The following is a 25,892-nucleotide window of genomic DNA, read 5'->3' on the forward strand; positions in this document are numbered from 1 at the left end:
TGTCTGTGTTACTGGGTATCAGTGTATGTCTTTGTTACTTGGAGTCTTTGTATGTCTGTGATACTTGGTGTAAGTGTGTGTCTGTGTTACTGGGTATCAGTGTATGTCTTTGTTACTTGGTGTCATTGTCTGTCTTTGTTACTTGGTGTAAGTGTGTGTCTGTGTTACTGGGTATCAGTGTATGTCTTTGTTACATGGTGTCAATGTATGTCTGTGTTACTTGGTGTAAGTGTGTGTCTGTGTTACTGGGTATCAGTGTCTGTCTTTGTTACTTGGTGTCAGTGTATGTCGTTCTTTCTTGGTGTAAGTGTATGTCTTTGTTACTTGGTGTCAGTGTATGTCTGTGTTACTTGGTGTAAGTGTATGTCTTTGCTACTTGGTGTCAGTGTATGTCTTTGATACTTGGTGTAAGTGTATGTCTGTGTTACTGGGTATCAGTGTCTCTCTTTGTTACTTGGTGTAAGTGTGTCTCTGTGTTACTGGGTCTCAGTGTATGTCTTTGTTACTTGGTGTCAGTGTATGTCTTTTTCACTTGGTGTAAGTGTATGTCTTTGTTACTTGGTGTCAGTGTGTGTCTGTGTTACTAGGTGTATGTGTGTGTCTGTGTAACTGGGTATCAGTGTATGTCTCTGTTAATTGCTGTAAGTGTGTGTCTGTGTTACTGGGTATCAGTGTATGTCTTTGTTAATTGTTGTCATTGTATTTCTTTGTTACTGGGTGTCAGTGTATGTCTTTGTTACTTGGTGTCAGAGTATGTCTTTGTTACTTGGTGTCAGTGTGTGCCTTTGTTACTGGGTGTCAGTGCATGTCTTTGTTACTGGGTATCAGTGTCTGTCTTTGTTACTTGGTGTAAGAGTGTGTCTGTGTTGCTGGGTATCAGTGTATGTCTTTGTTACTTGGTGTCAGTGTAGGTCTGTGTTACTTGGTGTAAGTGTGTGTCTTTCTTACTTGGTGTAAGTGCATGTCTTTGTTACTTGGTGTCAGTGTATGTCTGCGTAACTTGGTGTAAGTGTGTGTCTTTGTTCGATGGTGTAAGTGTATATCTTTGTTACTTGGTGTCAGTGTATGTCTGTGTTATTTGGTGAAAGTGTATGTATTTGTTACTTCGTGTCGGTGTATGTCTTTGTTACTTGGTGAAAGTGTTTGTCTGTGTTACTGTGTATCAGTGTATGTCTTTGTTAGTTGATGTCTGCATATGTCTGTGATACTTGGTGTAAGTTTGTGTCTCTGTTACCGGGTATCTGTGTATGTCTTTGTTACTTGGTGTCAGTGTATGTCTTTGTTACTTGGTGTCAGTGTATGTATTTGTTACTTGGTGTCAGTGTATGTCTTTGTTACTTGGTGACAGTGTATGTATTTGTTACTTGGTGTCAGTGTATGTCTTTGTGACTTGGTGTAAGTGTGTGTCTCTGTTACTGGGTATCAGTGTCTGTCTTTGTTACTTGGTGTAAGTGTATGCCTTTGTGACTTGGTGTAAGTGTGTGTCTCTGTTACTGTGAATCAGTGTCTGTCTTTTTTACTTGGTGTAAGTGTGTGTCTGTGTTACTGGGTATCAGTGTATGTCTTTGTTACTTGTTGTAAGTGTATGTCTTTGTTACTTGGTGTCAGTGTATGTCTTTGTTACTTGGTGTCAGTGTATGTCTTTGATACTTGGTGTCAGTGTATGTCTGTGTTACTTGGTGTAAGTTTTTGTCTTTGTTACTTGGTGTCAGTGTATGTATTTGTTACTTGGTGTCAGTGTATGTCTGTGTTACTTGCTGTAAGTGTATGTCTTTGTTACTTGGTGTCAGTGTATGTCTTTGTTACTTGGTGTAAGTGTGTGTCTTTGTTACTTGGTGTAAGTGTACGTCTTTGTTACTTGGTGTCAGTGTATGTCTGTCTCACTTGGTGTAATTGTGTGTCTTTGTTACTTGGTGTAAGTGTATGTCTGTGTTACTGGGTATCAGTGTATGTCTTTGTTACTTGGAGTCTTTGTATGTCTGTGATACTTGGTGTAAGTGTGTGTCTGTGTTACTGGGTATCAGTGTATGTCTTTGTTACTTGGTGTCATTGTCTGTCTTTGTTACTTGGTGTAAGTGTGTGTCTGTGTTACTGGGTATCAGTGTATGTCTTTGTTACATGGTGTCAATGTATGTCTGTGTTACGTGGTGTAAGTGTGTGTCTGTGTTACTGGGTATCAGTGTATGTCTTTGTTACTTGGTGTCAGTGTATGTCTTTCTTACTTGGTGTAAGTGTATGTCTTTGTTACTTGGTGTCAGTGTATGTCTGTGTTACTTGGTGTCAGTGTATGTCTTTGATACTTGGTGTAAGTGTATGTCTGTGTTACTGGGTATCAGTGTCTCTCTTTGTTACTTGGTGTAAGTGTGTGTCTGTGTTACTGGGTCTCAGTGTATGTCTTTGTTACTTGGTGTCATTGTATGTCTTTTTCACTTGGTGTAAGTGTATGTCTTTGTTACTTGGTGTCAGTGTATGTCTGTGTTACTAGGTGTATGTGTGTGTCTGTGTAACTGGGTATCAGTGTATGTCTTTGTTAATTGGTGTAAGTGTGTGTCTGTGTTACTGGGTATCAGTGTATGTCTTTGTTACTTGGTGTCAGTGTATGTCTGTGTTACTTGGTGCAAGTGTGTGTCTGTTTTACTGGGTATCAGTGTATGTCTTTGTTACTTGGTGTCAGAGTATGTCTTTGTTACTTGGTGTCAGTGTGTGCCTTTGTTACTGGGTGTCAGTGCATGTCTTTGTTACTGGGTATCAGTGTCTGTCTTTGTTACTTGGTGTAAGAGTGTGTCTGTGTTGCTGGGTATCAGTGTATGTCTTTGTTACTTGGTGTCAGTGTAGGTCTGTGTTACTTGGTGTAAGTGTGTGTCTTTCTTACTTGGTGTAAGTGCATGTCTTTGTTACTTGGTGTCAGTGTATGTCTGCGTAACTTGGTGTAAGTGTGTGTCTTTGTTCGATGGTGTAAGTGTATATCTTTGTTACTTGGTGTCAGTGTATGTCTGTGTTATTTGGTGAAAGTGTATGAATTTGTTACTTCGTGTCGGTGTATGTCTTTGTTACTTGGTGTAAGTGTTTGTCTGTGTTACTGGGCATCAGTGTATGTCTTTGTTAGTTGGTGTCTGCATATGTCTGTGATACTTGGTGTAAGTGTGTGTCTGTGTTACCGGGTATCTGTGTATGTCTTTGTTACTTGGTGTCAGTGTATGTCTTTGTTACTTGGTGTAAGTGTATGTCTTTGTTCCTTGGTGTCAGTGTATGTATTTGTTACTTGGTGTCAGTGTATGTATTTGTTACTTGGTGTCAATGTATGTCTGTGTTAATTTGTGTCAGTGGATGTCTTTGTTACTTTGGGTCAGTGTGTGTCTTTGTTACTGGGTGTCACTGTATGTCTTTGTTACTGGGTGTCAGTGTATGTCTTTGTGACTTGGTGTAAGTGTGTGTCTCTGTTACTGGGCATCAGTGTCTGTCTTTGTTACTTGGTGTAAGTGTATGCCTTTGTGACTTGGTGTAAGTGTGTGTCTTTGATACTTGGTGTCAGTGTATGTCTGTGTTACTTGGTGTAAGTTTGTGTCTTTGTTACTTGGTGTCAGTGTATGTATTTGTTACTTGGTGTCAGTGTATGTCTGTGTTACTTGGTGTAAGTGTCTGTCTGTGTTACTTGGTGTCAGTGTATGTCTTTGTTACTTGGTGTAAGTGTGTGTCTGTCTCACTTGGTGTAATTGTGTGTCTTTGTTACTTGGTGTAAGTGTATGTCTGTGTTACTGGGTATCAGTGTATGTCTTTGTTACTTGGTGTCTTTGTATGTCTGCGATACTTGGTGTAAGTGTGTGTCTGTGTTACTGGGTATCAGTGTATGTCTTTGTTACTTGGTGTAAGTGTGTGTCTGTGTTACTGGGTATCAGTGTATGTCTTCGTTACTTGGTGTCTGCGTATGTCTTTGTTACTTGGTGTCAGTGTGTGTCCTTGTTACTTGGTGTCAGTGTATGTCTTTGTTACTTGGTGTAAGTGTGTGTCTTTGTTACTTGGTGTAAGTGTATGTCTTTGTTACTTGGTGTCAATGTATGGCTTTGATACTTGGTGTCCGTGTGTGTCTGTGTTACTGGGTGTCAGTGTTTGTCTTTGTTACTTGGTGTCAGTGTTTGTCTTTGTTACTTGGTGTAAGTGTGTGTCTATGTTACTTGGTGTAAGTGTATGTCTTTGTTACTTGGTATCAGTGTATGTCTTTGATACTTGGTGTCAGTGTATGTCTGTGTTACTTGGTGTAAGTTTGTGTCTTTGTTACTTGCTTTCAGTGTATTTATTTGTTACTTGGTGTCAGTGTGTGTCTGTGTTACTGGGTATCAGTGTATGTCTTCGTTACTTGGTGTCTGCGTCTGTCTTTGCTACTTGGTGTCAGTGTGTGTCTTTGTTACTTGGTGTCAGTGTATGTCTTTGTTACTTGGTGTAAGTGTGTGTCTGTGTGGCTGGGTATCAGTGTATGTCTTTGTTACTTGGTGTCAGTGTATGTCTTTGTTACTTGGTGTAAGTGAGTGTCTGTGTTAAAGGGTATCAGTGTATGTCTTTGTTACTTGGTGTAAGTGTATGTCTTTGTTACTTGGTGTAAGTGTATGTCTTTGTTACTTGGTGTAAGTATGTGTCTGTGTTACTGGGTATCAGTGCATGTCTTTGTTACTTGGTGTCAGTGTATGTATTTGTTACTTGGTGTCAGTGTATGTCTGTGTTACTTGGTGTCAGTGTATGTATTTGTTACTTGGTGTCAGTGTATGTCTGTGTTACTTGGTGTAAGTGTATGTCTTTGTTACTTGGTGTCAGTGTATGTCTGTGTCACTTGGTGCAATTGTGCGTCTTTGTTACTTGGTGTCATTGTATGTCTTTGTTAGTTGGTGTCTGCGTATGTCTGTGATACTTGGTGTAATTGTGTGTCTGTGTAACCGGGTATCAGTGTATGTCTCTCTTACTTCGTGTAAGTGTGTGTCTTTGTTACTTGGTGTAAATGTATGTCTTTTTTACTTGGTGTCAGTGTATGTATTTGTTAGTTGGTGTAAGTGTGCGTCCTTGTTTCTGGGTATCAGTGTATGTCTTTGTTAATTTGTGTAAGTGTATGTCTTTTTTACTTGGTGTCAGTGTATGTATTTGTTACTTGGTGTAAGTGAGCGTCTTTGTTTCTGGGTATCAGTGTATGTCTTTGTTAATTTGTGTCAGTGGATGTATTTGTTACTTGGTGTCAGTGTGTGTCTTTGTTACTGTGTGTCAGTGTATGTCTGTGTTACTTGGTGTAAGTGTGTGTCTGTGTAACTGGGTATCAGTGTATGTCTTTGTTACCTGGTGTAAGTGTGTGTCTGTGTTACTGGGTATCAGTGTATGTATTTGTTACTTGGTGTCAGTGTATGTCTTTCTTACTTGGTGTAAGTGTATGTCTGTGTTAAAGGTTATCAGTGTATGTCATTGTTACTTGGTGTCTTTGTATGTCTGTAATACTTGGTGTAAGTGTGTGTCTGTGTTACTAGGTATCAGTATATGTCTTTGTTACTTGGTGTAAGTGTATGTCTTTGTTACTTGGTGTCAGTGTATGTCTTTGATACTTGGTGTCAGCGTATGTCTGTGTTACTTGGTGTAAGTTTGTGTCTTTGTTACTTGGTGTCAGTGTATGTATTTGTTACTTGGTGTCTTTGTATGTCTGTGATACTTGATGTAAGTGTGTGTCTGTGTTACTGGGTATCAGTGTATGTCTTTGTTACTTGGTGTTAATGTGTGTCTGTGTTACTGGGTATCAGTTTATGTCTTCGTTACTTGGTGTCTACGTATGTCTTTGTTACTTGGTGTCAGTGTGTCTCTTTGTTACTTGGTGTCAGTGTATGTCTTTGTTACTTGGTGTAAGTGTGTGTCTGTGTTACTGGGGATCAGTGAATGTCTTTGTTACTTGGTGTCAGTGTATATCTTTATTACTGGGTGTCAGTGTATGTTTTTGTTACTGGGTGTCAGTGTATGTCTTTGTTACTTGGTGTCCGTGTGTGTCTGTGTTACTGGGTGTCAGTGTATGGCTTTGTTACTTGGTGTCAGTGTATGCCTTTGTTACTTGGTGTCAGTGTATGTCTTTGTTACTTGGTGTCAGTGTATGTCTTTGTTACTTGGTGTAAGTGTGTGTCTGTGTTACTGGGTATCAGTGAATGTCTTTGTTACTTGGTGTCAGTGTATGTCTTTGTTACTTGGTGTCAGTTTATGTCTTTGTTACTTGGTGTAAGTGTGTGTCTGTGTTACTGGGTATCAGTGTATGTCATTGTTACTTGGTGTCAGTGTGTGCCTTTGTTACTTGGTGTCATTGTGTTTCATTGTTACTGGGTGTCAGTGTATGTCTTTCGTACTTGGTGTAAGTGTATGTCTTTGTTACTTGGTGTCAGTGTATGTCTTTGTTACTTAGTGTAAGTGTGTGTCTGTGTTACTGGGTATCAGTGTATGTCTTTGTTAATTGGTGTCAGTGTATGTCTTTGTTACTTGGTGTAAGTGTGTGTCTTTGTTACTGGGTGTCAGTGCATGTCTTTGTTACTGGGTGTCAGTGTATGTATTTTTTACTTGGTGTAAGTGTATGTCTTTGTTACTTGGTGTCAGTGTGTGTCTTTGTTACTGGGTGTCAGTGCATGTCTTTGTTACTGGGCATCCGTGTCTGTCTTTGTTACTTGGTGTAAGAGTGTGTCTGTGTTGCTGGGTATCAGTGTATGTCTTTGTTGCTTGGTGTCAGTGTAGGTCTGTGTTAGTTGGTGTCAGAGTATGTCTGTGATACTTGGTGTAAGTGTGTGTCTGTGTTACTGGGTATCAGTGTATGTCTTTGTTACTTGGTGTAAGTGTGTGTCTGTTACTGGGCATCAGTGTATGTCTTCGTTACTTGGTGTCTGTGTATGTCTTTGTTACTTGGTGTAAGTGTATGTCTTTGTTACTTGGTGTCAGTGTATGTCTTTGTTACTTGGTGCAAGTGTGTGTCTTTGTTACTGGGTATCAGTGCATGTCTTTGTTAATTTGTGTCAGTGCATGTCTTTGTTACTTGGCGTCAGTGTGTGTCTTTGTTACTGGGTGTCAGTGTATGTCTTTGTTACTTGGTGTAAGTGTTTGTCTGTGTTACTGGGTATCAGTGTATGTCTTTGTTAGTTGGTGTCTGTGTATGTCTGTGATACGTGGTGTAAGTGTGTGTCTGTGTTACGGGTATCAGTGTCCATCTTTGTTACTTGGTGTCAGTGTATGTCTGTGTTATTTGGTGTAAGTGTATGTATTTGTTACTTGGTGGCGGTGTATGTCTTTGTTACTTGGTGTAAGTGTTTGTCTGTGTTACTGGGTATCAGTGTATGTCTTTGTTAGTTGGTGTCTGTGTATGTCTGTGTTACTTGGTGTAAGTGTGTGTCTATGTAACCGGGTATCAGTGTATGTCTTTGTTACTTCGTGTATGTGTGTGTCTTTGTTACTGGGTATCAGTGTATGTCTTTGTTACTTGGTGTCAGTGTATGTCTTTGTTACTTGGTGTAAGTGTATGTCTTTTTTACTTGGTGTCAGTGTATGTATTTGTTACTTGGTGTAAGTGTGCGTCTTTGTTTCTGGGTATCAGTGTATGACTTTGTTAATTTGTGTCAGTGGATGTCTTTGTTACTTGGTGTCAGTGTGTGTCTTTGTTACTGTGTGTCAGTGTATGTCTTTGTGACTTGGTGTAAGTGTGTGTCTCTGTTACTGGGTATCAGTGTCTGTCTTTGTTACTTGGTGTAAGTGTGTGTCTGTGTTACTGGGTATCAGTGTATGTACTTGTTACTTGGTGTCAGTGTATGTCTTTGATACTTGGTGTCAGTGTATGTCTGTGTTACTTGGTGTAAGTTAGTGTCTTTGTTACTTGGTGTCAGTGTATGACTTTGTTACTTGGTGTCTGTGTGTGTCTGTGTTACTTGGTGTAAGTGTGTGTCTGTGTAACTGGGTATCAGTGTATGTCTTTGTTACCTGGTGTAAGTGTGTGTCTGTGTTACTGGGTATCAGTGTATGTATTTGTTACTTGGTGTCAGTGTATGTCTTTCTTACTTGGTGTAAGTGTATGTCTTTGTTACTTGATGTCAGTGTATGTCTTTGTTACTTGGTGTCAGTGTATGTCTTAGTTACTTGGTGTCTGTGTGTGTCTGTGTTACTTGGTGTAAGTGTGTGTCTGTGTAACTGGGTATCAGTGTATGTCTTTGTTAAATGGTGTAAGTGTGTGTCTGTGTAACTGGGTATCAGCATATGTATTTGTTACTTGGTGTCAGTGTATGTCTTTCTTTCTTGGTGCAAGTGTATGTCTTTGTTACTTGGTTTCAGTGTATGTCTTTGTTACTTGGTGTAAGTGTGTGTCTGTGTTACTGGGTATCAGTGTATGTCTTTGTTAATTGATGTCAGTGTATGTCTTTGTTACTTGGTGTAAGTGTGTGTCTGTGTTACTGGGTATCAGTGTATGTCTTTGTTACTTGGTGTCAGTGTGAGTCTTTGTTACTGGGTGTCAGTTCATGTCTTTGTTACTGGGTGTCAGTGTATCTATTTTTTACTTGGTGTAAGTGCATGTCTTTGTTACTTGATGTCAGTGTGTGTCTTTGTGACTGGGTGTCAGTGCATGTCTTTGTTACTGGGTATCAGTGTCTGTCTTTGTTACTTGGTGTAAGAGTGTGTCTGTGTTGCTGGGTATCAGTGTATGTCTGTTATTTGGTGTAAGTGTATGTATTTGTTACTTGGTGTCGGTGTATGTCTTTGTTACTTGGTGTAAGTGTTTGTCTGTGTTACTGGGTATCAGTATATGTCTTTGTTAGTTGGTGTCTGTGTATTTCTGTGATACTTGGTGTAAGTGTGTGTCTGTGTTACCAGGTATCAGTGTATCTCTTTGTTACTTCGTGTAAGTGTGTATCTTTGTTACTGGGTGTCAGTGTATGTCTTTGTTAGTTGGTGTCAGAGTATGTCTGTGATACTTGGTGTAAGTGTGTGTCTGTGTTACTGGGTATCAGTGTATGTCTTTGTTACTTGGTGTAAGTGTGTGTCTGTGTTACTGGGCATCAGTGTATGTCTTCGTTACTTGGTGTCTGTGTATGTCTTTGTTACTTGGTGTAAGTGTGTGTCTTTGTTACTGGGTATCAGTGCATGTCTTTGTTAATTTGTGTCAGTGCATGTCTTTGTTACTTGGTGTCAGTGTGTGTCTTTGTTACTGGGTGTCAGTGTATGTCTTTGTTACTTGGTGTAAGTGTTTGTCTGTGTTACTGGGTATCAGTGTATGTCTTTGTTAGTTGGTGTCTGTGTATGTCTGTAATACGTGGTGTAAGTGTGTGTCTGTGTTACGGGTATCAGTGTATGTCTTTTTTACTTCGTGTAAGTGTGTGTCTTTGTTACTGGGTATCAGTGTCTGTCTTTGTTACTTGGTGTCAGTGTATGTCTTTGTTACTTGGTGTAAGTATATGTCTTTGTTACTTGGTGTCAGTGTATGTATTTGTTACTTGGTGTAAGTGTGTGTCTTTGTTACTGGGTATCAGTGTCTGTCTTTGTTAATTTGTGTCAGTGGATGGCTTTGTTACTTGGTGTCAGTGTGTGTCTTTGTTACTGGGTTTCAGTGTATGTCTTTGTGACTTGGTGTTAGTGTGTGTCTCTGTTACTGGGTATCAGTGTCTGTCTTTGTTACTTGGTGTCAGTGTGTGTCTGTGTTACTGGGTATCAGCGTATGTATTTGTTACTTGGTGTAAGTGTATGTCCTTGTTACTTTGTGTCAGTGGATTTCTTTGATACTTGGTGTCAGTGTATGTCTGTGTTACTTGGTGTAAGTTTGTGTCTTTGTTACTTGGTGTCAGTGTATGTATTTGTTACTTGGTGTCAGTGTATGTCTGTGTTATTTGGTGTACGTGGATGTCTTTGTCACTTGTATCCTGCGCAGCCCCTTAAAGTAAGGCAGCCCCTAAAACTAAGCCCACCCCTCAAACTAATGCAGCCGCTGAAACTAAGGCAGACCTCAAACTCAGGCAGCCTCTCAAACTAAGGCAGCCCCTCAAACTAAGGCAGCCCCTCAAACTAAGGCAGCCGCTCAAATTAAAGCAGAACCTCAAACTCAGGCAGCCTCTCAACCAAAGGCAGCCCATCAACCTAATGCAGCCCCTCAAACTAAGGCAGCCCCTCAAACTAATGCAGACACTCAAACTAAGGCAGCCCCTGAAACTAAGGCAGACTCTCAAACTAAGGCACCCCCTCAAACTAATGCAGACCCTCAATCTAAGGCACCCCCTCAAACGAATGCAGCCCCTCAATCTATGGCAGCCCCTCATTCCAAGGCAGCCCCTCAAACGAAGCCAGCCCCTCAAACGAAGCCAGCCCCTTAAATTAAGCAAGCCCCTTAAACTAAGCCAGCCCCTCAAACTAAGCCAGCCCCTCAAACTAATGCAGCCACTCATTCAAAGGCAGCCCCTCTAACTAAGCCAACACCTCAAATTAAGGCATCCCCGCAAACGAAGGCAGACTCTCAAACTAATGCAGCCACTCAATCAAAGGCAGCCCCTCAAACTAAGCCAATCACTCAAACTAAGGTTGCACCTCAAACTAAGGCAGCCCCTCAAAGTACTGCAGCCCCTCAAACAAATGCAGCCCCTCAATCCAAGGCAGCCCCTTAAACTAAGGCAGCCCCTCAAACTAAGGCAGCCACTCAAACCACGGCAGCCGCTCAATCTAAGGCAGCCGCTCAATCTAAGGCAGCCCCTCAAACTATGGCAGCCCCTCAAACTAAGGCAGCCCCTCAAACTAAGGCAGCCCATCAAACTAAGGCAGCCTCTCAAATTAAGGCAGCCTCTCAAATTAAGGCAGCCGCTCAAACTAAGGCAGCCGCTCAAACTAAGGCAGCCCCTCAAACTAAGACAGCCGCTCAAACTAATGCAGCCTCTCAAACTAAGGCAGCCGCTCAAATTAAGGCAGCCCCTCAAACTGTGGCAGACTCTCAAACTAAAGCAGCCCCTCAAAATTAGGCAGCCCCTCAAACTATGGCAGCACCTCAAACTAATGCAGCCCCTCAAACTAATGCAGTCCCTCAAACTAATGCAGCCCCTCAATCTAAGGCAGCCCCTCAAAATAATGCAGCCACACAATCAAAGGCAGACTCTCAAACTAATGCAGCCACTCAATCAAATGCAGCCCCTCAAACTAAGCGAACCCCTCAAAGTAAGGCAGCCCATCAAACTAAGGCAGACTCTCAAACTAATGCTGCCCCTAAAAGTAAAGCTGCCCCACAAACTAAGGGAGCGCCTCAACCAAAGGCAACCCCTCAAATTAATGCAGCCGCTCAAACTAAGGCAGTCCCTCAAAGTAAGGCAGCCTCTCAAAGTAAGGCAGACCCTCAAACTAAGGCAGCTGCTCAAACTAAGGCAGACGCTCAAATTAAGGCAGCACCTCAAACTAAGGCAGACTCTCAAACTAAGCCAACCTCTCAAACTAAGTCAGCCGCTCAATCTAAGGCTGCCCCTCAAACTAAGGTAGCCCCTCAAACTAAGGCAGCCGCTCAAACTAATCCGGCCCTCAATCTAAGGCAGTCCCTCAACTAAGGCTGCCGCTCAAACTAAAGAAGCCCATCAAACTAATGCAGCCCCTCAAACTAAGTCAGCCCCTCAAACTGATGCAACCACTCAAAGGCAGACTCTCAAACTAATGCAGCCACTCAATCAAAGGCAGCCCCTCAAACTAAGCCTACCCCTCAAACTAATGCAGCCGCTCAAACTAAGGCAGCCCCTCAAACTCAGGCATCCTCTCAAATTAAGGCAGCCCCTCAAACTAAGGCAGACTGTCAAACCACGGCAGCCTCTCAAAGTAAAGCAGACCCTCAAACTAAGGGAGCGCCTCAACCAAAGGCAGCCACTCAAACTAATGCAGCTGCTCCAACTAATGCAGCCCCTCAAACACAGGCAGCCTCTCAAACTAAGGCAGCCGCTCAAACTAAAGCAGACTCTCAAACTAAGGCAGAACCTCAAACTAAGGCAGCCGCTCAAACTAAGGCAGACTCTCAAACTAAGGCAGCCTCTCAAACTAATGCAGCCCCTCAATCTAAGGAAGCCTCTCAAACTAAGGCAGCCCCTCAAACTAATGCAGCCCCTCAAACTAATGCAGCCTCTCAAACAAATGCAGCCTCTCAAACTAAGTCAGCCCCTCAAACTAAGTCAGCCCCTCAAACTAAGTCAGCCCCTCAAACTAAGGCAGCCCCTCAATCAAAGGCAGCCCCTCAAAATAAGCCTACCCCTCAAACTAATGCAGCCGCTCAAACTAAGGGAGCGCCTCAACCAAAGTCAGCCCCTCAAACTAATGCAGCCGCTCAAATTAAGGCAGCCCCTCAAACTAAGGCAGCCTGTCAAAATAAGGCAGACTGTCAAACTAAGGAATCCCCTCAAACTCAGGCAGCCCCTCAAACTAAGGCAGCCTCTCAAACTAAGGCAGCCTCTCAAACTAAGGCACCCCCTCAAACTAATGCAGCCCTTCAATCTAAGGCACCCCCTCAAACTAATTGTGCCCCTCAATCTAAGGCAGCCACTCAAACTAATGCAGATCCTCAAACTAAGGCAGCCCCTCTAACTAAGCCAACCCATCAAACTAAGGCATCCCATCAAACTAAGGCAGACTCTCAAACTAATGCAGCCACTCAATCTAAGGCAGCCCCTCAAACAAAGCCAACCCCTCAAACTAAGGCATCCCCTCAAACTAAGGCAGACTCTCAAACTAATGCAGCCCCTCAATCTGAGGCAGCCCCTTAAACGAAGACAGCCCCTCAAACTAATGCAGCCCCTCAAACTAATGCAGCCCCTCAAACTAAGGCAGCCGCTCAAACTAAGGCAGCCCCTCAAACTAAGGCAGCCGCTCAAACTAAGGCAGCCCCTCAAACTCAGGCAGCCGCTCAAACTAAGGCAGCCCCTCAAACTAAGGCAGCCCCTCAAACTGAGACAGCCGGTCAAACTAATGCAGCCCCTCAGTCTAAAGCAGCCCCTCAAACTCAGGCTGCCTCTCAATCTAAGGCAGCCCCTCAAACTAAGGCAGCCCCTCAAACTAAGGCAGCCCCTCAAACTAATGCAGCCCCTCAAACTTAGGCAGCCTCTCAAACTAAGGCTGCCCCTTAAATCTAATGCAGCCCCTCAAACTAATGCAGAACTCTATCTAAGGCAGCCCCTCAAACTAATGCAGCCCCTCAACCTAATGCAGCCCCTCAACCTAATGCAGCCCCTCAACCTAATGCAGTCCCTCAATCTTAGGCAGCCCCTCAAACTAATGCACCCACTCAAACTAATGCAGCCCCTCAAACTAATGCAGCCCCTCAAACTAATGCAGCCCGCAATCTAAGGCAGCCCCTCAAACTAATGCAGCCACTCAATCAAAGGCAGACTCTCAAACTAATGCAGCCACTCAATCAAAAGCAGCCCCTCAAACTAAGCCAACCCCTCAAACTAAGGCAGCCCCTCAAACTAAGGCAGACTCCCAAACTGACGCTGCCCCTTAAAGTAAGGCAACCCTACAAACTAAGGGAGCGCCTCAACCTAAGGCAGCCCCTCAAACTAATGCAGCCGCTCAAACTAAGGCAGCACCTCAAACTCAGGCAGCCTCTCAAACTAAGGCAGCCGCTGAAACGAAGGCAGTCTCTCAAACTAAGGCTGCCCCTTAAACTAATGCAGCCCCTCAAACTAATGCAGAACTCTATCTAAGGCAGCCCCTCAAACTAATGCACCCCCTCCAACTAATGCAGCCCTTCAATCCAAGGCACCCCTCAAACTAATTGTGCCCCTCAATCTGAGGCAGCCCCTCAAACTAAGGCAGCCCCTCAAACTAAGCCAACCCATCAAACTAAGGCATCCCATCAAACTAAGGCAGACTCTCAAACTAATGCAGCCACTCAATCTAAGGCAGCCCCTCAAACAAAGCCAACCCCTCAAACTAAGGCATCCCCTCAAACTAAGGCAGACTCTCAAACTAATGCAGCCCCTCAATCTAAGGCAGCCCCTTAAACGAAGACAGCCCCTCAAACTAATGCAGCCCCTCAAACTAAGGCAGCCGCTCAAACTAAGGCAGCCCCTCAAACTAAGGCAGCCCCTCAAACTAAGGCAGCCGCTCAAACTAAGGCAGCCCCTCAAACTAAGGCAGCCCCTCAAACTCAGGCAGCCGCTCAAACTAAGGCAGCCCCTCAAACTGAGACAGCCGGACAAACTAATGCAGCCCCTCAGTCTAAAGCAGCCCCTCAAACTCAGGCTGCCTCTCAATCTAAGGCAGCCGCTCAAACTAAGGCAGCCCCTCAAACTAAGACAGTCGCTCAAACTAAGACAGTCGCTCAAACTAATGCAGCCCCTCAAACACAGGCAGCCGCTCAAATTAAGGCAGCCCCTCAAACTATGGCAGACTCTCAAACGAAGGCAGCCCCTCAAACTTAGGCAGCCCCTCAAACTAAGGCAGCCCCTCAAACTAAGGCAGCCCCTCAAACTAAGGCAGCCGCTCAAACTAATGCAGACTCTCAAACTAAGGCAGCCGCTCAAACTAAGGCAGCCGCTCAACCTAATGCAGCCCCTCAACCTAATGCAGCCCCTCAACCTAATGCAGTCCCTCAATCTTAGGCAGCCCCTCAAACTAATGCACCCACTCAAACTAATGCAGCCCCTCAAACTAATGCAGCCCCTCAAACTAATGCAGCCCGCAATCTAAGGCAGCCCCTCAAACTAATGCAGCCACTCAATCAAAGGCAGACTCTCAAACTAATGCAGCCACTCAATCAAAAGCAGCCCCTCAAACTCAGCCAACCCCTCAAACTAAGGCAGCCCCTCAAACTAAGGCAGACTCCCAAACTGACGCTGCCCCTTAAAGTAAGGCAACCCTACAAACTAAGGGAGCGCCTCAACCTAAGGCAGCCCCTCAAACTAATGCAGCCGCTCAAACTAAGGCAGCACCTCAAACTCAGGCAGCCTCTCAAACTAAGGCAGCCGCTGAAACGAAGGCAGTCTCTCAAACTAAGGCTGCCCCCTAAACTAATGCAGCCCCTCAAACTAATGCAGAACTCTATCTAAGGCAGCCCCTCAAACTAATGCACCCCCTCCAACTAATGCAGCCCTTCAATCTAAGGCACCCCTCAAACTAATTGTGCCCCTCAATCTGAGGCAGCCCCTCAAACTAAGGCAGCCCCTCAAACTAAGCCAACCCATCAAACTAAGGCATCCCATCAAACTAAGGCAGACTCTCAAACTAATGCAGCCACTCAATCTAAGGCAGCCCCTCAAACAAAGCCAACCCCTCAAACTAAGGCATCCCCTCAAACTAAGGCAGACTCTCAAACTAATGCAGCCCCTCAATCTAAGGCAGCCCCTTAAACGAAGACAGCCCCTCAAACTAATGCAGCCCCTCAAACTAAGGCAGCCGCTCAAACTAAGGCAGCCCCTCAAACTAAGGCAGCCCCTCAAACTAAGGCAGCCGCTCAAACTAAGGCAGCCCCTCAAACTAAGGCAGCCCCTCAAACTCAGGCAGCCGCTCAAACTAAGGCAGCCCCTCAAACTGAGACAGCCGGACAAACTAATGCAGCCCCTCAGTCTAAAGCAGCCCCTCAAACTCAGGCTGCCTCTCAATCTAAGGCAGCCGCTCAAACTAAGGCAGCCCCTCAAACTAAGACAGTCGCTCAAACTAATGCAGCCCCTCAAACACAGGCAGCCGCTCAAATTAAGGCAGCCCCTCAAACTATGGCAGACTCTCAAACGAAGGCAGCCCCTCAAACTTAGGCAGCCCCTCAAACTAAGGCAGCCCCTCAAACTAAGGCAGCCCCTCAAACTAAGGCAGCCCCTCAAACTAAGGCAGCCGCTCAAACTAATGCAGACTCTCAAACTAAGGCAGCCGCTCAAACTAAGGCAGCCGCTCAAACTAAGGCAGCCTCTGAAATTAAGGCAGCCGCTCAAACTAAGGCAGCCCCTCAAAGTAAGGCAGCCTCTCAAACTAAGGCACTCCCTGAAACTAATGCAGCCCCTCAATCTAAAGCAGCCCCTCATTCTAATGCAACCCCTCAAACTAATGCAGCCCCTCTAACTAAGGCAGCCCCTCTAACTAAGGCAGCCCCTCTAACTAAGGCAGCCCCTCTAACTAAGCCAACCCCTCAAACGAAGGCATCCCTTCAAACTAAGGCATCCCTTCAAACTAAGGCATCCCTTCAAACTAAGGCAGACTCTCAAACTAATGCAGCCACTCAATCTAAGGCAGCCCCTCAAACTAAGCCAACCCCTCAAACTAAGGTAGCCCCTCAAAATAATGCAGCCCCTCAAAATAATGCAGCCCCTCAAAATAATGCAGCCCCTCAAACTAATGCAGACCCTCAAACTAATGCAGCCACTCAATCAAAGGCAGCCCCTCAAACTCAGCCAACCCCTCAAACTAAGGCAGCCCCTCAAACTGAGGCAGACTCTCAAACTAATGCAGCCCCTCAATCTAAGGCAGCCGTTCATTCTAATGCAACCCCTCAAACTAAGGCAGCCCCTCAAACTAAGCCAACCCCTCAAACTAAGGAATCTCCTCAAACTAAGACAGACTCTCAAATTAATGCAGCCACTCAATCTAAGGCAGCCCCTCAAACTAAGCCAACCCCTCAAACTAAGACAGCCCCTCAAACTAAGGCAGCCCCTCAAACTAAGGCAGCCCCTCAAACAAATGCAGACAATCAATCTAATGCAGCCCCTCAAACTAATGCAGCCACTCAATCCAAGGCAAGCTCTCAAACTAATGCAGCCACTCAATCAAAGGCAGCCCCTCAAACTCAGCCAAACACTCAAACTAAGGCAGACTCTCAAACTAATGCAGCCCCTTAAAGTAAGGCAGCCCCTCAAACTAAGGGAGCGCCTCAACCAAAGGCAGCCCCTCAAACTAAGGCAGCCCCTCTAACTAAGCCAACCCCTCAAACTAAGGCATCCCCTCAAACTAAGGCAGACTCTCAAACTAAGGCAGCCCCTCAATCTAAGGCAGCCCCTTAATCTAAGACATCCCCTCAAACCAAGGCAGCCCCTCAAACCAAGGCAGCCGCTCAAACTAAGGCAGCCCCACAAACTAAGGCAGCCGCTCAAACTAAGGCAGTCCCTCAAACTCAGGCAGCCGCTCAAACTAAGGCAGCCCCTCAAACTGAGAAGCCGCTCAAACTAATGCAGCCCCTCAGTCTGAAGCAGTCCCTCAAACTCAGGCAGCATCTCAATCTAAGGCAGCCGCTCAAACTAAGGCAGCCCCTCAAACTAAGACAGTAGCTCAAACTAATGCAGCCCCTCAATCTAATGCAGCCCCTCAAACTAATGCAGCCACTCAATCAAAGGCAGACTCTCAAACTAATGCAGCCACTCAATCAAAGGCAGCCCCTCAAATTAAGCCAACCCCTCAAACTAAGGCAGCCCCTCAATCTAAGGCAGCCCCTCATTCTAATGCAACCCCTCAAACTAATGCAGCCCCTCAAACTAATGCAGCCCCTCAAACTAAGGCAGCCCCTCAAACTAAGCCAACCCCTCAAACTAAGACAGCCCCTCAAACTAAGACAGCCCCTCAAAGTAATGCAGCCCCTCAAACAAATGCAGACAACCAAACTAATGCAGCCCCTCAAACTAAGGCAGCCCCTCAAACTCAGCCAACCACACAAACTAAGGCAGCCCCTCAAACTAAGGCAGACTCTCAAACTAATGCAGCCCCTCAAACTAAGGGAGCGCCTCAACCAAAGGCAGCCCCTCAAACGAAGGCAGCCCCTCAAACGAAGGCAGCCCCTCTAACTAAGCCAACCCATCAAACTAAGGCATCCCCTCATACTAAGGCAGACTCTCAAACTAATGCCGCCACTCAATCTAAGGCAGCCCCTCAAACAAAGCCAACCCCTCAAACTAAGGCATCCCCTCAAACTGAGGCAGACTCTCAAACTAAGGCAGACTCTCAAACTAAGGCAGACTCTCAAACTAAGGCAGACTCTCAAACTAATGCAGCCCCTCAATCTAAGGCAGCCCCTTAATCTAAGACAGCCCCTCAAACTAATGCAGCCCCTCAAACTAAGGCAGCCCCTCTAACTAAGGAATCCCCTCAAACTAATGCAGACTCTCAAACTAATGCATCCACTCAATCTAAGGCAGCCCCTCAAACTAAGCCAACCCCTCAAACTAAGCCAACCCCTCAAACTAAGACAGCCCCTCAAACTAAGACAGCCCCTCAAACTAAGACAGCCCCTCAAACTAAGACAGCCCCTCAAACTAAGGCAGACTCTCAAACTAAGGCAGACTCTCAAACTAAGGCAGCCCCTCAATCTAAGGCAGCCCCTCAATCTAAGACAGCCCCTTAATCTAAGACAGCCCCTTAATCTAAGACAGCCCCTCAAACTAATGCAGCCCCTCAAACTAAGGCAGCCGCTCAAACTAAGGCAGCCCCTCAAACTCAGGCAGCCCCTCAAACTCAGGCAGCCCCTCAAACTCAGGCAGCCCCTCAAACTAATGCAGCCCCTCAATCTAAGGCAGCCACTCAATCAAAGGCAGACTCTCAAACTAATGCAGACTCTCAAACTAATGCAGCCCCTCAAACTAAGGCAGACTCTCAAACTGACGCCGCCCCTTAAAGTAAGGCAGCCGCTGAAACTAAGGCTGCCTGTCAAACTAAGGCAGCCGCTCAAACTAAGGCAGACTCTCAAACTAAGGCAACCCCTCAAACTAAGGCAGCCTCTCAAACTAAGTCAGCCGCTCAATCTAAGGCAGCCCCTCAAACTAAGGCAGCCCCTCAAACTAAGGCAGCCCCTCAAACTGAGACAGCCGCTCAATCTAAGGCAGCCCCTCATTCTAATGCAGCCCCTCAAACTAATGCAGCCCCTCAAACTAATGCAGCCCCTCAAACTAAGGCAGCCCCTCAAACTAAGGCAGCCCCTCAAACAAATGCAGACAATCAATCTAATGCAGCCCCTCAAACTAATGCAGCCACTCAATCAAAGGCAAGCTCTCAAACTAATGCAGCCACTCAATCAAAGGCAGCCCCTCAAACTCAGCCAAACACTCAAACTAAGGCAGACTCTCAAACTAATGCAGCCCCTTAAAGTAAGGCAGCCCCTCAAACTAAGGGAGCGCCTCAACCAAAGGCAGCCCCTCAAACTAAGGCAGCCCCTCTAACTAAGTCAACCCATCAAACTAAGGCATCCCCTCATACTAAGGCAAACTCTCAAACTAATGCCGCCACTCAATCTAAGGCATCCCCTCAAACAAAGCCAACCCCTCAAACTAAGGCATCCCCTCAAACTAAGGCAGACTCTCAAACTAATGCAGCCCCTCAATCTAAGGCAGCCCCTTAATCTAAGACATCCCCTCAAACCAAGGCAGCCCCTCAAACCAAGGCAGTCCCTCAAACCAAGGCAGCCCCTCAAACCAAGGCAGCCGCACAAACTAAGGCAGCCGCTCAAACTAAGGCAGTCCCTCAAACTCAGGCAGCCGCTCAAACTAAGGCAGCCCCTCAAACTGAGAAGCCGCTCAAACTAATGCAGCCCCTCAATCTAAGGCAGCCGCTCAAACTAAGGCAGCCCCTCAAACTAAGACAGTAGCTCAAACTAATGCAGCCCCTCAATCTAATGCAGCCCCTCAAACTAATGCAGCCACTCAATCAAAGGCAGACTCTCAAACTAATGCAGCCACTCAATCAAAGGCAGCCCCTCAAATTAAGCCAACCCCTCAAACTAAGGCAGCCCCTCAATCTAAGGCAGCCCCTCATTCTAATGCAACCCCTCAAACTAATGCAGCCCCTCAAACTAATGCAGCCCCTCAAACTAAGGCAGCCCCTCAAACTAAGCCAACCCCTCAAACTAAGCCAACCCCTCAAACTAAGCCAACCCCTCAAACTAAGACAGCCCCTCAAACTAAGACAGCCCCTCAAAGTAATGCAGCCCCTCAAACAAATGCAGACAATCAATCTAATGCAGCCCCTCAAACTAATGCAGCCACTCAATCAAAGGCAGCCCCTCAAACTAAGGCAGACTCTCAAACTAATGCAGCCCCTTAAAGTAAGGCAGCCCCTCAAACTAAGGGAGCGCCTCAACCAAAGGCAGCCCCTCTAACTAAGCCAACCCCTCAAACTAAGGAATCCCCTCAAACTAAGGCAGACTCTCAAACTAATGCATCCACTCAAACTAAGACAGCCCCTCAAACTAAGACAGCCCCTCAAACTAAGACAGCCCCTCAAACTAAGACAGCCCCTCAAACTAAGACAGCCCCTCAAACTAAGACAGCCCCTCAAACTAAGGCAGCCCCTCAAACTAAGGCAGACTCTCAAACTAATGCAGCCACTCAATCTAAGGCAGCCCCTCAAACTAAGCCAACCCCTCATACTAAGACAGCCCCTCAAACTAAGGCAGCCCCTCAAAGTAATGCAGCCCCTCAAACAAATGCAGACCCTCAATCTAATGCAGCCCCTCAAACTAATGCAGCCACTCAATCAAAGGCAAGCTCTCAAACTAATGCAGCCACTCAATCAAAGGCAGCCACTCAAACTCAGCCAACCACTCAAACTAAGGCAGCCCCTCAAACTAAGGCAGTCTCTCAAACTAATGCAGCCCCTTAAAGTAAGGCAGCCCCTCAAAGTAAGGGAGCGCCTCAACCAAAGGCAGCCCCTCAAACTAAGGCAGCCCCTCTAACTAATCCAACCCATCAAACTAAGGCATCCCCTCATACTAAGGCAGACTCTCAAACTAATGGAGCCACTCAATCTAAGGCAGCCCCTCAAACAAAGCCAACCTCTCAAACTAAGGCATCCCCTCAAACTAAGGCAGACTCTCAAACTAAGGCAGACTCTCAAACTAAGGCAGCCCCTCAATCTAAGGCAGCCCCTCAATCTAAGGCAGCCCCTCAATCTAAGACAGCCCCTTAATCTAAGACAGCCCCTTAATCTAAGACAGCCCCTCAAACTAATGCAGCCCCTCAAACCAAGGCAGCCCCTCAAACTAAGGCAGCCCCTCAAACTAAGGCAGCCCCTCAAACTCAGGCAGCCCCTCAAACTCAGGCAGCCGCTCAAACTAAGGCAGCCCCTCAAACTGAGACAGCCGCTCAAACTAATGCAGCCCCTCAGTCTAAAGCAGCCCCTCAAACTCAGGCAGCCTCTCAAACTAAGACAGTAGCTCAAACTAATGCAGCCCCTCAAACTAAGGCAGCCGCTCAAATTAAGGCAGCCCCTCAAACTATGGCAGACTCTCAAACGAAGGCAGCCCCTCAAACTTAGGCAGCCTCTCAAACTAAGGCTGCCCCTTAAACTAATGCAGCCCCTCAAACTAATGCAGCCCCTCAAACCCAGGCAGCCTCTCAAACTAACGCAGCCGCTCAAACTAAGGCAGCCTGTCAAAGTAAGGCAGACCCTCAAACTAAGGGAGCGCCTCAACCAAAGGCAGCCCCTCAAACTAATGCAGCCGCTCAAATTAAGGCAGCCCCTCAAACTAAGGCAGCCTCTAAAAGTAAGGCAGACCCTCAAACTAAGGCAGCCGTTCAAACGAAGGCAGACTCTCAAACTAAGGCAGACCCTCAAACTCAGGGAGCGCCTCAACTAAAAGCAGCCCCTCAAACTTATGCAGCCGCTCAAATTAAGGCAGCCCCTCACACGAATGCAGCCTCTAAAAGTAAGGCAGACCCTCAAACTAAGGCAGCCGCTCAAACTAAGGCAGACTCTCAAACTAAGGAAGTCCCTCAAACTAAGGCAGCCCCTCAAACTAAGGCAGCCCCTCAAACTAAGGCAGCCCCTCAAACTAATGCAGACTCCTAAACTAAGGCAGCCGCTCAAACCTAGGCAGCAGCTCAAACTAAGGCAGCCTCTCAAATTAAGACAGCCGCTCAAACTATGGCAGCCGCTCAAAGTAAGGCAGCCTCTCAAACTAAGGCACTCCCTCAAAGTAATGCAGCCCCTCAAACTAAGGCAGCCCCTCTAACTAAGCCAACCCCTCAAACAAAGGCATCCCCTCAAACTAAGGCAGTCTCTCAAACTAATGCAGCCACTCAATATAAGGCAGCCCCTCAAACTAAGCCAAACCCTCAAAATAATGCAGCCCCTCAAAATAATGCAGCCCCTCAAACTAATGCAGACCCTCAATCTAATGCAGCCCCTCAATCTAATGCAGCCACTCAATCAAAGACAGACTCTCAAACTAATGCAGCCACTCAATCAAAGTCAGGCCCTCAAACTCAGCCAACCCCTCAAACTAAGGCAGCCCCTCAAACTAAGGCAGACTCTCAAACTAATGCAGCCCCTCAATCGAAGGCAGCCCCTCATTCTAATGCAACCCCTCAAACTAATGCACCCCTCAAACTAAGGCAGTCCCTCTAACTAAGCCAACCCCTCAAACTAAGGAATCCCCTCAAACTAAGGCAGACTCTCAAACTAATGCAGCCACTCAATCTAAGGCAGCCCCTCAAACTAAGCCAACCCCTCAAACTAAGACAGCCCCTCAAACTAAGGCAGCCCCCCAAAATAATGCAACACCTCAAACAAATGCAGACCCTCAATTTAATGCAGCCCCTCAAACTAATGCAGCCACTCAATCAAAGGCAAGCTCTCAAACTAATGCAGCCACTCAATCAAAGGCAGCCCCTCAAACTCAGCCAACCACTCAAACTAAGGCAGCCCCTCAAACTAAGGCAGACTCTCAAACTAATGCAGCCCCTTAAAGTAAGGCAGCCCCTCAAACTAAGGGAGCGCCTCAACCAAAGGCAGCCCCTCAAACTAAGGCAGCCCCTCTAACTAAGCCAACCCATCAAACTACGGCATCCCCTCATATTAAGGCAGACTCTCAAACTAATGCAGCCACTCAATCTCAGGCAGCCCCTGAAACAAAGCCAACCCGTCAAACTAAGGCATCACCTCAAACTAAGGCAGACTCTCAAACTAATGCAGCCCCTCAATCTAAGGCAGCCGCTTAAACTAAGGCAGCCCCTCAAACTAAGGCAGCCCCTCAAACTAAGGCAGCCCCTCAAACTAAGGCAGCCCCTCAAACTAAGGCAGCCGCTCAAACTAAGGCAGCCCCTCAAACTCAGGCAGCCGCTCAAACTAAGGCAGCCCCTCAAACTGAGACAGCCGCTCAAACTAAAGCAGCCCCTCAGTCTAAGACAGTCGCTCAAACTAATGCAGCCCCTCAAACTAAGGCAGCCGCTCAAATTAAGGCAGCCGCTCAAACTATGGCAGACTCTCAAACGAAGCCAGACCCTCAAACTTAGGCAGCCTCTCAAACTAAGGCTGCCCCTTAAAATAATGCAGCCCCTCAAACTAATGCAGAACTCTACCGAAGCCAGCCCCTCAAACTAAGGCAGCCTCTCAAACTAATGCAGCCTCTCAAACTAATGCAGCCTCTCAAACTAATGCAGCCCCTCAAACTAATGCAGCCCCTCAAACTAATGCAGCCCCTCAAACTAATGCAGCCCCTCAAACTAATGCAGCCCCTCAATCTAAGGCAGCCCCTCAAACTAATGTACCCACTCAAACCAATGCAGCACCTCAAACTAATGCAGCCCCTCAATCAAAGGCAGCCACTCAATCAAAGGCAGACTCTCAAACTAATGCAGCCACTCAATCAACGGCAGCCCCTCAAACTAAGCCAACCCCACAAACTAAGGCAGCCCCTCAATCTAAGGCAGACTCTCAAACTGACGCTGCCCCTGAAAGTAAGGCAAGCCCTACAAACTAAGGGAGCGCCTCAACCTAAGGCAGCCGCTCAAACTAATGCAGCCGCTCAAACTAATGCAGCCGCTCAAACTAAGGCAGCCCCTCAAACTCAGGCAGCCTCTCAAACTAAGGCAGCCTCTCAAACTAAGGCAGCCGCTGAAACTAAGGCAGCCTGTCAAACTAAGGCAGCCTGTCAAACTAAGGCCGCCGCTCAAACTAAGGCAGACTATCAAACTAAGGCAACCCCTCAAACTAAGGCAGCCGCTCAAACTAAGGCAGACTCTCAAACTAAGTTTGCCGCTCAATCTAAGGCAGCCCCTCAAACTAATGCAGCCACTCAATCAAAGGCAGCCCCTCAAACTCAGCCAACCACTCAAACTAAGGCAGCCCCTCAAACTAAGGCAGACTCTCAAACTAATGCAGCCCCTTAAAGTAAGGCAGCCCCTCAAACTAAGGGAGCGCCTCAACCAAAGGCAGCCCCTCAAACAAAGGCAGACTCTCAAACTAATGCAGCCACTCAATCTCAGGCAGCCCCTGAAACAAAGCCAACCCCTCAAACTAAGGCATCCCCTCAAACTAAGGCAGACTCTCAAACTAATGCAGCCCCTCAATCTAAGGCAGCCCCTTAATCTAAGACAGCCCCTCAAACTAATGCAGCCACTCAAACCAAGGCAGCCCCTCAAACTAAGGCAGCCCCTCAAACTAAGGCAGCCCCTCAAACTAAGGCAGCCGCTCAAACTAAGGCAGCCGCTCAAACTAAGGCAGCCACTCAAACTCAGGCAGCCGCTCAAACTAAGGCAGCCCCTCAAACTAAGGCAGCCCCTCAAACTGAGACAGCCGCTCAAACTAAAGCAGCCCCTCAGTCTAAGACAGTCGCTCAAACTAATGCAGCCCCTCAAACTAAGGCAGCCGCTCAAATTAAGGCAGCCCCTCAAAGTATGGCAGACTCTCAAACGAAGCCAGACCCTCAAACTTAGGCAGCCTCTCAAACTAAGGCTGCCCCTTAAAATAATGCAGCCCCTCAAACTAATGCAGAACTCTACCGAAGCCAGCCCCTCAAACTAAGGCAGCCTCTCAAACTAATGCAGCCCCTCAAACTAATGCAGCCCCTCAAACTAATGCAGCCCCTCAAACTAATGCAGCCACTCAATCTAAGGCAGCCCCTCAAACTAATATACCCACTCAAACCAATGCAGCACCTCAAACTAATGCAGCCCCTCAATCAAAGGCAGCCCCTCAAACTAATGCAGCCACTCAATCAAAGGCAGACTCTCAAACTAATGCAGCCACTCAATCAACGGCAGCCCCTCAAACTAAGCCAACCCCACAAACTAAGGCAGCCCCTCAATCTAAGGCAGACTCTCAAACTGACGCTGCCCCTGAAAGTAAGGCAGCCCTACAAACTAAGGGAGCGCCTCAACCTAAGGCAGCCGCTCAAACTAATGCAGCCGCTCAAACAAAGGCAGCCCCTCAAACTCAGGCAGCCTGTCAAACTAAGGCAGCCTGTCAAACTAAGGCAGCCTGTCAAACTAAGGCAGCCGCTCAAACTAAGGCAGTCTATCAAACTAAGGCAACCCCTCAAACTAAGGCAGCCGCTCAAACTAAGGCAGACTCTCAAACTAAGGCAGCCTCTCAAACTAAGTTTGCCGCTCAATCTAAGGCAGCCCCTCAAACTAAGGCAGCCCCTCAAACTAAGGCAGCCCCTCAACTAAGGCAGCCGCTCAAAATAATGCAGCCCCTCAAACTAATGCAGAACTCTACCTAAGGCAGCCCCTTCAAATCAAGGCAGTCCCTCAAACTAATGCAGTCCCTCAAACTAATGCAGCCCCTCAAACTAATGCAGCCCCTCAAACTAATGCAGCCCCTCAATCTAAGGCAGCCCCTCAAAATAATGTACCCACTCAAACCAATGCAGCCCCTCAAACTAATGCAGCCCCTCAATCAAAGGCAGCCCCTCAAACTAATGCAGCCACTCAATCAAAGGCAGACTCTCAAACTAATGCAGCCACTCAATCAAAGGCAGCCCCTCAAACTAAGCCAACCCCACAAACTAAGGCAGCCCCTCAAACTAATGCAGCCTCTCAATCAAAGGCAGCCCCTCAAACTAATGCAGCCCCTCAATCAAAGGCAGCCCCTCAAACTAATGCAGCCACTCAATCAAAGGCAGACTCTCAAACTAATGCAGCCACTCAATCAAAGGCAGCCCCTCAAACTAAGCCAACCCCACAAACTAAGGCAGCCCCTCAAACTAAGGCAGACTCTCA

This window comes from Heterodontus francisci, unplaced genomic scaffold (genome assembly GCF_036365525.1).
Source record: "Heterodontus francisci isolate sHetFra1 unplaced genomic scaffold, sHetFra1.hap1 HAP1_SCAFFOLD_52, whole genome shotgun sequence".
Classification (NCBI taxonomy): Eukaryota; Metazoa; Chordata; class Chondrichthyes; order Heterodontiformes; family Heterodontidae; genus Heterodontus; species Heterodontus francisci.